This window comes from Stegodyphus dumicola, chromosome 6 (assembly GCF_044657685.1).
Source record: "Stegodyphus dumicola isolate Sdum_Otavi_A_Nest chromosome 6, ASM4465768v1".
In the NCBI taxonomy this organism is placed as follows: domain Eukaryota; kingdom Metazoa; phylum Arthropoda; class Arachnida; order Araneae; family Eresidae; genus Stegodyphus; species Stegodyphus dumicola.
The window spans coordinates 149445948-149459490 of NC_140773.1; the positions used below are offsets into that span (position 1 = coordinate 149445948).

A 13543-nucleotide genomic window follows, 5' to 3' on the forward strand; every position below is an offset into this window, starting at 1 on the left:
ACGTTAAAAAGTTTAAAACCTGTAATTTAAAATTACTTATTGTTGGAAAAAAGCTAAACACACACACACATTTTGTGAAAATAGCAAAATTTCATTATTTCTGATAATTTTACTTTTCCATTTTTAGTAGAAAACAGTGAACATGTTTATCATTTAAAATTTTCTATTCAAAAGAATGCACCTTAAAGTTAGTTTTTTTGGGAAAATTCTGGCATAATACATCTTGACAGAAGGGTCATCCTAATCAAGCTGCCTCTTACATCTTTTTTAGCCTTTTTAAAAGACCCTTTTAAAAGCTCTAGTTAGAAGTTTGAAACACTGTTCTACAGCCTGGCTGTGACAAGGAAAGCTTTGGAAAAATGGTTATAGTGATGCACCAATCTTAACACGTTTCCTGCCAAACAGTTTTTTGAAAACTTCCCGTTCAGGCCGTGTGGGCCGTATACATTTGTATTATTTTGTTTCTGGCATATGCCTTACAATAATTAAAATAGTGCACAAATCATAATTATCAAGGAAAGGTTGTATAGTTTAACATGCATAACACAACAAACCACTAAATTTATTTTTCTAGGAATTAGTTTAACAAATACCTGGCTGAACATTACTATGACAAGCAAGTTGCATCCTCACATATAATTTTTTTTATTGTACATGAAATGTAATGGAAAAATAGGGCTTCTGCTCAAGGTACGAAATGAAACGCTTGTGAGATGGATGCTAAAATAAACCTACCACTTTATATTCCAAAATTTGTCTCATTCCTGTTGCCCCGGCTGCACAAAACAAATAATGTATGAGAAATTACATTTCAGAAAGCCGGTAGGATACCACCTTCAAAGGGATTATCTAAAAAAGAAGATACCCCAAGGATTATACGGATAAAATGTTACGCACTTAAGATGAATTTGCCGCTGTGCGACTTCTATGTTTCTACATTTTTCTCTAGGCGTTCTTGCTTCAAGAGAATCATCCTTCTGTTACCTGTATTCTGCAGATTATTTTATGTCCAGAGAAGCATCCTTCTACCCCCTGTGATGCGTGATCTGTGTTTCCATTGAAAGTTCGTCGTTCATCAAATGTGCTCTTACCGTTGACCTACTTTTGAGGATGGAAATCTTTTCCTACGTCTACGCCGTTCTGTGTTGCTCTTGAGAGCTTTGTGCTTGTGTGGTGATTGATCGTGTTTTGCAAAAATCTAATCAAGAGTGCACAAAAATGTGTATTTTCGTGTCGATTTCATCACTCGTATTCTCGTCACAATAAGTCAAACAGAAGCAATTAGTAAAAAGATTGGCGATGCAAATGATATTATTACTATTGAATTATAATTACTGATTTAATAATAGTGTTTTTATTTTGAAAATTTTAAAAAGTATTATTTTGGTATAAATGTATTTTAAATTTGGTATTTAAAGGATGTATTTTGGTTTTAATATTGTTTTGGGAAAATTTAAAGAGTATTATTTTTGAGTTAGTTTTATTTATGAAAGTATTATTAAGAGAATAATGGCTAAGGAAAACATCTCTGATCCTGATGATTCATTAAGGGCAGCTAGCGCTGAACCTGAAACAAGTATAATTCCCTTTGACGCGCAGAATGATATGGATATAAATTCATGGCTTGAGTACTTTAACAAAACTCATTTAGATAAAGATGAAACGTGGAAGCTTAATAATGTAGCTCGATATCTAAAAGGTAATGCACTTAGCGTATATGTCAAAAACTGCCATAAAATTACTAAATATGTGGAATAAGTCCAAATTTTAAAGGAAAATTTTTTCGACCCCACTTTAACTACGTTTGGTGATTTTGCCAATTACAAGTACAATCATAAAGAGAACAATAACGCAATATTTTCGCAAAAAATTAGATATTGGTAAAAAATTAAATCTAACTCATGAAATGATCTTGGAGGGTCTGACGGATGGCCTTCCTATAGAATTAAAATCCTTAATGAAGATCAACACACCTTCTGACCCCATCTCTTGGCTTACACATGTCCATAAGCTTATTAAGATTAGCGAAAATCAACAAATCAAAAGTGCACCTCCCAGATTTGTTACTCCGATTGGGAACAGTCCCCAAGATTACAATCGATTTAATAGAAGTAGAATTTCAGCTTCAAGCTATGAAACTACTGTGAGACAAGATTCTCCTAGACACAACAATTTCCAAAGTTTTCAGAGACCAAGTAATTTTTATAATCGGTTCAGTGGTTCAAGATTTACAAGCCATCATAATTATAATTCTCAAAATAGATTGCCATTGCCATTGCCACCCAGTCCCTGTAGACTTTGCACCCGGAACGGAATCCCAAATGCTTTTCACTAGTCTCAGGTTTGTCCTTTCAGAGGGGAGAGATCTGATACACCTAATGCTATGCCCCTTGCAATAGAACCAACCCCAGAAACCCCTCACAGTAGTTGACTATTAAAGGTGTCGGGATATTTGTCCAATAAGAAACGTCTAGAGTGTGTTGTAGACAGTGGTGCCACCATATCAATAATTTCTTCCAAAACAGCTAGACAATTACGTTTAAAAGTACAAAGAGTTAGATCATTTTCAGTAACCCAAACTAAAGGAAAAATAATCTTCAACAAAATATGTTGTATACAAATGAAAATTGGACGGATTAGTAACCAAATTACCTTGTATGTTCTTGATAATAATTTGAATTATGTAATTTTAGGACTTTATGAATGCAAATTATTTGAGTTGAGTATTGATTGTACTAATTTAAAAATTAAACAGAGATCAGATCACATTTCTTGGCTATGAAATAAAAAATGGTAGAATAATTCCCGATAACCATAATATAGAAGTTATTAAGAAACTTAAAAACCCCAGTAACACCAAAGAGTTACAAAGAGTTTTGGGAAGTGTGAATGTGTATCATAGATTCATTCCGAATTAGAGCTCCATTAAACTATTAGAACTATTAGAGCTCCATTAAACAGACTCTTGAAAAAAGATGTCAAGTGGGAATGGGATGACCAATGTCAAAAAGCTTTCGACGAAATGAAAAGAATAATGGTTTCCAAACCTGTTTTACAATTGTATGATTCCAGTAGGCCATGTCATATTTTTGTTGACGCTTCTCAAACTGCTGTTGGAGCTGTTTTGAAACAACCAGATGAAAATGATGTCCTTCACCCTGTATCATATCATTCCCGAACTTTAAGAAATTATGAGAAAAATTATACGATTACTGAGTTAGAATGCTTGGCCATAGTAGATGCCCTAGACAAATTCTATTACTATCTGCATGGACAAAAATTTGTTATACATACGGACCATGCGGCCCTCGTTTGGCTCAAAAATGTTAAAAATTTAAAAGGTAGACTCTTCCGTTGGTCACTCAAACTAAGTATGTTCAATTATGAAGTAAAGTATCAGAAGGGCTCTACCAATATTGAAGCTGACATGCTTTCTAGACATCCTGTTTCACAGCACCTCCAACATTACGTACATTTACTTGATAGAAATGAAATAATCCAACAACAAAAAACTGATAATGTCTGCGGAAAAAATTACCAAGAGATAAATGATATGATGGTAATTAAGAAAAAGAATTTTTATAAAATTGTAGTACCTAAATCTTTAAGATTAAAATTGTTGAATAAAACCCATGAAAATTTTGGTCACCCGAGAGTTCAAATTATGCTTAACTTAATCACCCCTCAATATTATTGGCCTCATATTAGCGAAGATATCGGAAATTTTGTTAAACATTGTCATACTTGTCAACTTAATAAAAAGAAAAAACAGAAAAAATTTGGTCTTATGCAAGACGTACCCCCAACCGACAAACCTTTCGAATGTCTCTCTATTGACACTGTGGGAGGATTTAATTATTATAATTCTACAAAAAAATATTTACATATAGTTATTGACCATGCAACAAGATATGTCTGGGCTTTTCGCTCTAAAAGTGTAACTTCAGAAACCTATGCCAACTGTCTAAAACAAGTATTTTAAATACAAGTCCCCAAAAAAATACTGAGTGACAGGAATGCAGCCTTCACTTCCTCTAGATTCAAAAAATTTCTTAAAAAGCATAATGTTAAACAACTTTTAACTTCATCTCACCATCCCCAGACAAATGGTAAAGTAGAAAGAGTAAGTCAATCAATAGTAAGTCGACTAAAATGTAAAGTAAATTCTTCTTCTAAAAAAGTACCATGGACTAAAGTGCTAGAGCAAGTTGTTATCGAATATAACAACTCCCCTCATACGGTAACTAAGTTCACCCCAGCATACTTACTATTTGGTAACCTCCCTTTTGAATCTCCAATTGATCAAAATAAATACCCTTCCTTAAATGAAGCAAGGGCTTTAGCAAAGAAAAGAACTATCGAATACCACCGAAAGAATAAAACTAGATATGACATCAGATTTGTAGAATCTAAATTTCAACCTGGAGATTTTGTCCTTTACGAGGAATTCGAATACCCAAATACTAGAAAATTGACTTCACCCTATTCAGGCCCTTATCAGATTATGAATAAATTATCTGAAGTTAATTATGAAATCGACAGGGAAAATTTTCACACGAAGAAACCAACTGAGATTGTACATGTGTCAAAATTAAGGTTCTATTATCCACCCGAGAACTTTAAATTACATCATGAATAAATCAAAATTTATAAATCAATAAACTATCTACAACCCTTCTTTTAGTTTTCATCCTGTTGTCCCCCTTAATAGTTGATTTATCTCTCAGTGTCTGAAAAGTTTGTCTGCCCTTTTCTTTTACTGGGCTCCTTCAAACTTGAGTTTCAGGTTCAATGCACTTTCCGTGTGGGAAACACTCAATTGAGGCTATACTACAAGTAGAGTACTATACACTCACATTTCCTTGAGCTCAAGTTTTTGTATGTTTGTGTTATAAATTGTAGCAACAGTTGAAAAATTTAAATTTCAGTTGTTGAATTTCATTTTATGTTTCTGCAGCATCGTGTACGAAAAACTGGTATGGATATTGGAAGTTAAAGTTTGTTTTGTTATCATTAATAAGAGAAAAATAGAGTGACAAAATATGTTAAAAACCTAGCAAAATGTGTATTTTCAACAAGAGTATAAGAGCTCTAGTATCGTGACATAAAAACTCAAATGTTTTCAGTGCCAATGCTAATCCATGATTCTAGCACTAATTAAATGATCCGGAGATCTCCAAAGACCAGTAAAAGACTGAAGATGAGCCTGAATGACAACTCTAATGATTGTACGGACTCATACACAAACTGTGAATGGCATGCCGTAAGATATAAACTTACAAATTCAGTTATATTACTATTTCCTATTGCCGCGTAGCTAATCAGCAATATGTTATTAGTGCTTTATTTGTTCTGCTCTTAGTTACTATATAATAATTTCATTAATCATTTATTATATTTTATATACTGTATTAATTATATTCAAATATTTTATGTCATATTTTATGTAAACATTTTGTGTGCCTTGAGGTAAATCCAATCAGTTTTCCTACTCGCTTAATTTCCTAATAACTAAAATTTCTGCTCTCACTATCTTGACTGTCTTGGGTCGATGGCCTCGACTGCAAGCCTTTTCAGATGGGGGGGGGGATAATCTGTAATGATATTTTTAAATCAATTGATTAAATTAAATTCTAATAATATTGCTTAAGAATGTGTTGGCGATTCTCTACCTAAATTGCATCCCTGTTCCTAAATTTTGGCGAAACCCTTTCTTTAGTATAAAATATATTAACGTGTTGGCGCCCGCCAAATCGCGAAACTCATAAATCTGTCATATTACATAAAGTCCTTTAGAACACTCCTGATGAGAAGATAGCATCACCTCATGATTTAAATTAATATCGCTGATTGGAGGAGCCTCGTGACGCACACATATGTATAAGTAGGGCTTCTGCTCAAGGTACGATAAGAAACGCTTGTGAGATGGATGCTAAAATAAACCTACCACTTTATATTCCAAAATTTGTCTCATTCCTGTTGCCCCAGCTGCACAAAACAAATAATGTATGAGAAATTACATTTCATACATATATCAGTTTTAAATATAACCTCATTTAATCATGGAGCATTTAAATGAAGGCATCAGCAGTAGTATTAAGATGCCTATAATTGACTGCATAATGAATTTTTAAAAAATTCCTCATTTTACAATGATAATACCAAATGGCTTGAACGGAAAGTTTAGCGTGGGGCGCGCAGGGAACGTGTTAATAGATTTTTGATGTCCTTTTTCCATAATGTTCCTGAATAGTGGAGAAGGAGAAATATTGCAATTACCCCACAAAATTCATGCTGACTTAAGTCTGCTGCTTCGAAGTTGAGTTTAAGCATGGTGAAGTTTTGAATAATTGTTTCCTTGGAAAGCGATCGAGCTTTCAACAATTGGTGCAGTGCTAGTGCTCTGATATGTTATCTTTTATCCACAATTACTGCAAAAATCAAATTTTCATGATAAGCAATGAAAGCATTCCACTGGATTACTTGGGTGATGAGTTAATAAATTTTGATTTAGATATTGTGATATTCTGATGGCTTGAAAAAAACTACCTTTGGATTTTCTGTCAAATTTCTGCTGGTTTTGATTTTGAACCACAGAAGCATATAACAATTAAAAATAAAACATAGCAATCACCTAATTTTATATGTTCTTTCAAGTTTACGTAAAGTCTGAGAACTCAGTTTTCTGTGGTCTCAAATGTTAAAGTGAACAAGGATTATGAGCTGTGAAATCTTCTAAAATTGTATCCAGCTTAATGTAGCAGAAATATCAAGTAAGTACAACTGATCCTTGTTCAACATTTTTCTGTAAGCTTGAAGAATGTAGAATTCAAGATGTTTAAAGGAAACCAATGGCAGCTTTTCACAACCAGCAAGTTTCTCCTATCAATCCACAGAAGGATTTAGACCCTGTGGTAACATCCTACAAATGATTAAATAGGTAACAAAACTGCAGTTCATTGAAGTGTTGTAAACAAGTGCAGTGGTCCCCCAATATGCAATTCAGACAGATGAATCTCCCAAAATGCAATTCAATTTGGATCATTTTTCAGACTAGTATTAATTACTCTTTATCAACATGTTTTTCAAGGAAAATCTCACATGTCGTCAAATGGGAAATTATGGTAGAAGCTATATCTTAAGCAAGTCCTGTAAAGGGAGAAACATGGCCAATTCTTCAGATTCTTGTTTTCTATATGAGGGAATAATGCTCTCTTTTCAATTCTTCAAAAATGCTTTGAAATATTTTTTTCAATTACCACTGTATCATCTTTTCTTCCATCAAAGTACAGACAACGCAGTGTTTCCTTTATAGATTGATTTTGCAAATCATTTCTGTTATTATTACAAGTTTTTTCTCTTCTTATTTTGTTTTTGTCAACTACATGAGAATTATTATTTACAAAACACACTATAGTTATATAGTATTTGATAATTATAGTCACTATTTGAAAAGATTTGTAGGAAAAATGATGAAATATTGGTATTTTTAAAAAAATTGTGTTTTCTGAGCATTTTGGGTAAAAGACAAATAATTTGAAATTACAGGTTTTAAAATTTGTTTACGTTTATCATATTCATGCAACTAGGACCTATAGCAACTGGATAGTTGTGAGTTTACTACTGTAAAAAACATAAAAATTTCACCACTTTTTGAAACTCTGAATGTGATTTATGAACAGAAGATGTAATTTTATTTTCATTTTGCTTAGATAAACAATAGGCAACTTTTCTGGAGTATAGCGATAGGAAAAAAAAAAAAGTGCTCTTTTGGCCCACCCTAGTGTGTATAGAGCATGTGTATTTTGAATGTGGCTAAAAATCTACTCTAATAGTGATTAGAGTAGATTGTTATACACTTCATTATATTATTTAAAATTCAAAGCAATATGAATCTATAAGATATAGTGGAACAGTTTAATGTATTATAGTTATCTATCTATTGAGTAGATTATTTTTTCTATGTATTGCACATTGTTTGCATATATGTATTATTTCTTATAATATTTTTATTTAAACTAGTTACATATTGTGCACCAAAAAATTTTGAAAATGCATATTAAGTATTTCTCTGTATTTATGTACTGTATTTTGCTATAATAAAAATTATGAGTAATTTTTTTTTCCTCACTGGTTGAACAACTAGCTCTATGCCTGCAAAAGTACGCTAAACCATCTGCCTCTTCCAGTAATGCAGGCAGCTGAAATCTGCAGTAGAAATTGCTGAAAGGTATTTTCAAACAGCAGCAAAATGTCATACAGTTGGAAGGCATTATTGAATTCATATAGTGAGAATTAATCTGCAGCCAAAGTAATTAAAGGAAGGTGACTCATTTTGTTTCTATGAAAAAAAAAAAAAAGCATGTCTAAAGATTATTGTTGCTTTATAAATGAATACAACAAATGCAGCAGTGAAAAACATGGCTAATTTAAGATTCAGATAAATTATAAAATAGTAAGCAGATCATAATGATAAATGATAACCCATAAGCTGAATTAACTATGATTACCATTTTCAACATGAAATGAATATAATTCAAGTAATTCAGATTATAGTATTTTCTAGAGATTTGAACTGCATATTGCCTGTTGAAATCTTCATACCTTCTGGTACTAGAAAAATCAGTCATTTCTAACGGGGGTGAAAATGGGGAGTAGAAAAAAAAAAAGAAAAAAAAATTACCGAATAACAGTAATAAAAAAATATTAATAAGACATTTGAGAATGTGTGTATTAAAGGTGTGTATTTAAATTTGGCAAAGCACACTAGGGCTATCTGCCTAAGAGGAGGGATGACTTTCTAAGGGAAACTGGCTCGTATACACGTTACACATGGGGAAAACCACGAAAACGCCCATGCAGCCAGCCCGTTCGCGGGATTCGAACCTCGGACCGAACTACCAGTGTTCAGCGACTTTACCACTCGGCCGCTGGTGGGCCTCATTTGAGAATGAAATATTTTTTATTTCTTTTTATCTTGAAAGCTTTGATATTATTTTTCTACTGTGTTTCTTATTTCACATTTAGATTTTAATTTTGAATTTTCATTAACTTTATAATGTTTTGGAGCTATTAATTTTAGATCTAATCAGGGTGATCAAGAACATTTAATACAGTCAAGCTTGTAAAGATCAAACTAATCAAGATTAGGGCAGTAATTTTACTGCTGTAAAAATGTCTATAATTATTTTCATGAATTATAGGGGATTTCTTGAGATTTTGCAAATTTCAAGTTTTTTCCCAAATTTGACTTTTTCCCCCATAATTATATAACAGCTATTCAATTATTTCAATATTTAAATAACTTTAATACTATGCTTAGAGTTTAAGAAAAATCAAAACCAAAACTTTTAAACTTAAATTATTCCTTAAAATTTCAAATCCTATATTCGCAATTCCACCACCATTTTTTTAATGATAAAGCTACAAGTTTGCTGGCTTACATTTTATTACCTATTTGCCGGCATAGAAGATGCACTTTTTTTTTTTTTTTGAAAATAGGTTTGAAAAACAGGGTGTGTCTTATACGTCGGTAATCAGTTTTTGAATACATGCATTTCAGTTTGTGAATGGTTCAAAGCTTCCCAGGATGCTGTGAAACCAGAGACAGTGGTTAAATCGTTTAACGCTTTCGCGGCGAGTTTCTTTCTTTTTTTTTCTTTTTTTTTTTTAAACAGAACAATTTTGATAACATAAACTATGAGAAGGGCACACTAGAATGCTAAAAACTAAGATGTTATATTTTTAGAAAAATTTTGAACACTGATTTAGGACCGGGATATATATATGTCCCATCAGTCCTGACCACTGGGACATACTATGTGTCCCAGTAGTCTTCAATGAGTAATTTTGTAAAGAAAATCAGTGATTTTCTAGTCATAAAAATTTAATTATGAATGGTATGGTTTGAAACAATCAATGCACAATGGGACATTACAAATCATGTACATTATTTTAGTGCACGATTCCTTCTTTTGTTGTGCACATTTACAGCACCGCCGTCATGTTTTTGTTGTTACTGGCAGATGGTCACCAACATTAAGCTTCGTGATGTTTTGGATGGGTGTCCAGTTCCTCTATGGTGTTGATACTGTGCGTTGAGCTTTCCGGACGTCATCAAGAATTCTGCAAGAGGTACAATGAAATCAAGAAGTGGGGTTCTTATATGTTTGAGTTCGCAGTATGCAATCCATGAGTTGACCACTGCGCTCATCAATATGCGAAAAAATACTTTTTTCCATCACTTGCAAGATTTTCGATCTAATTCATAGACATTTGCCATTTGATCTGCAAGGTCCACACCTCCCATGAATTTGTTGTAGAATTCGATTGCCACAGGGCACTCAAATTCTTCTTTGCTTCCATCTTTCATGGTGCGATTTACTTTTGCATATTTAGCTTCGTGGCAATTACTTAGCATTATCACTTCCTTTGAATCAAGCCACCTCACACACAATGTTCCATTTTTATTTACGAGAAACTCAGCCTCACCCCTTTTGCTTAGTTTTGTTGCAAAATTAGGAACATCTTTGCGTGTTTTGATGCACGTACCAACAGCAGAAAATTTCAGGGTTTCCATCAGATGCACGCTTGTAAAAAATTGATAAAATGCAAGCATCACGTCTTTACCTCAGATTGTCTCCGTTAGCTTTGATACTACTCGTTCCCTAAGTGTGCCCAAGTTCAACCGTTTCTTTTCTGGAATAAATATTCATGTCATATACATATCCTGTTTTTGAATCACATTGCTGCCAAATTTTTATCCCTCTTTTCACAGGTTTCAACGGCATATATTGTTTGAGGGATGAACGTCCCTTGAATTTTGCCATTGATTCATCAATAGATTGATATGAGCTTTCGCTTCGGCACTGTTTGAAGGTTTGTTTCAGGCACGAAACAACCTCATCAATATAATATGTTTTACTTGCATTTTTCTGGTTCAGTAAAATACAGTTTCGACAGCAATGTTTTACATCTATCTCTTGAAATAGCATTTTTTATTGCTATGTTTCCCAAAGAAGGATTAGATGACTAATAATGAGAGAATTTCGGCACCCTATTGTAAGACATGACAAGCATGCATCCAAGGACAAGCATAATTTCGAAGGGGTCTGTAGGGTGAATTGTTTGTCCTAACTTTTTGAGTCGTTGGTTTGTGCATTGGGAGATCCAAATCATAAGACTTTTTGGAAATATCTTGAGAAACACGTCCAATTCGGTAGCTGAATGATTTAAGCTGAATAACAAACTAGGTGATGACTCTGCTGGAATTGTCATTCAGGGTTGGAAAGTTGAATCTGCATGAAACCATAAGATTGGTTTGCAGCCTGAAGCATTAGCTGATGGTATCTAATCAACTGATGAAAGTGATGCCGTAGCAGTATCACTCAAAGCATCGCTGTTCTTTGTATTTTGGGGAATGGTATCCGATATCCATTTCACACTCGTCTGAATCAGATGAGTACTGCAAATTGTGTGTTGGATACCGAAAATCAGGATCGTCTATTTCATCATCCAAATCAATATCTTTGTCATCTGACTCTTCTAAAATTTTTTTGATTTCTTCATTACTAAGTCTGTGGTGTCGAGTCATTTTAGATTGAATTAATTTGTGCCTTTATTAAAAATAATAAGCAACTATTTCAAAAGTAACTGAAAAATATAATATCTAGAGAAATGATCACATAGGACTGTTGGGACAATGTGTTCCCACTATCCAAGACGAGAGGGACACATATGTCACGATAATAAAAACGGAAGTAAAACTTTGCCACTTACCAGTTTATTAGAGGTAATCCGCTTCGTGAGTAACTTATCTGGCCTTAGATTTATTGATAAATCAAAATTTAATCGAAAACAGGCGGTATTTTCCAAAGCTAAGCTATTTACGTTCGTAGAGTATGGAATGAGCTGCTACAACACTTCAAAAACGCGGGACTTGCATTATGTATGGTAGTGCCATCTATGTTCTGTGAATGAAAATACCTTAAAAAATATTGGCAGTACTGGTGGGAAAGTCTCCCATTAGACAGAGAAGCATTTCCATCCCAAAAGCATTTTTTGAAATTTGCTTGGGACGTATGTGTTCCGTTAGGCGTGAAAGGGTTAAGAAGTATGGCATCAGTAATGCACTAGATGGTACAGAGGACAGTTTGTTGAATGATAACTCAGATGCTGATTTAGAAGAAGTTTCAAGTGACTCTTCATTTAGCTCTGCAGACGAGTGCCTGGATTTTGACAAAACAGATTAAAAACTGTTCTTTCCCATATAGATTGGGTACTTGCAGAAAGTATTACTTTGTATTAGTATTACTTTATATTTAAAATACTGTTAATTCATTATGATGATCAGTAATAAACTTTTACCCTTCAAAAATGTGTATGAAAAAGATGGTGTGCCTTATAGGCTGGTGCATCTTATATGCTAGCAAATATGGTAATTGCATTAATAATTTTAGAGGAAACAGCTCCTCCATGCTATAATACTCAACCTTAATCTCAGAATGAGTCACACAAGTAAAAAAATGCACCTAAAAGAATCAGTATGGCAAAGAAGCATTACACGTGAAGTCTGTAATATTAATGTAAATCCTAGGCTGTAAAATGTTCTCAATGTAATTATAATGTAAATCTTGGGTGATTTAAAAAGAAATGGATTAGAGTAGATATCCAGTATACTGTATGCCATACATAATCTTAATTTTCCTTTGAAAACTTAATATAGGCAGACCTCAAATAAGAGACAATAAAAAGTTCCAGTATCTTAGCTATGTAATGACGATATTCAATGTACTGGGAATACATACTGCAGAAAAGCAGGCATGGAATCTAATGGCACTCACATACCACTAGATCACGGTGTTGTAGACACGAACAGAATTCATCTGGGAAAAAAAATGTCAAGCCATTTACTTCTTTATTCACAACATTTTAATCTCTACTGAATCCATACATGCCTATGGTGAAAAAAAATTCTACTGTGTCACAGATAATACTAAACCATACGCTGTGTATCATATCCTAATTCTTGAGCAAGCATTTGTGATATGGTTGTATAGTCCATAAAGCCATGCACAAAAATGCTTACCCTCTCATCTAGTAGCATGAAGAAGCTGCTGGCATTTTCATGTTAGTGAGTTAGTCTTTATTTGCAACAAAATGACCCATTATGTCTAATAAATGTTCTAATATGTTTTTAGAGATAATCTGTAATCTTTGTATGCCAAAATTCTTTTCTGATCAAACTCTGGAACCTGATGAATGTGGCTCCTATATATCTTAAGAAGACATAAATTACATCATTCATGCACAAGAACATTGAATAAAAATAATTCAAATGCTCATGCAAAAGAATACCAAGCAAACACAGCTCCGGATCCAGTTCAACCCTTATGTTACTTCTAAACAGTATTACTTTTTCATATAATTTGTATATGTATAGCACTGCTAATCATTTGCATGCTTTCTAATATGCAAATTTTGGGTCCAACAAATCTTTAAGCAATCACGAATATCGTCTTCATCTTCAACGTGATTCTAAACA

General features: G+C 33.2%; 1 protein-coding gene across 2 annotated transcripts in view; it reads right to left on the minus strand.

Annotated features, from left to right (window-relative positions):
- mEFG1 (mitochondrial translation elongation factor G 1) overlaps positions 1-13543 on the minus strand; it is a 178673-nt gene that overhangs the window by 34153 nt on the left and 130977 nt on the right. The gene's annotated exons all lie outside the window — the stretch shown is intronic.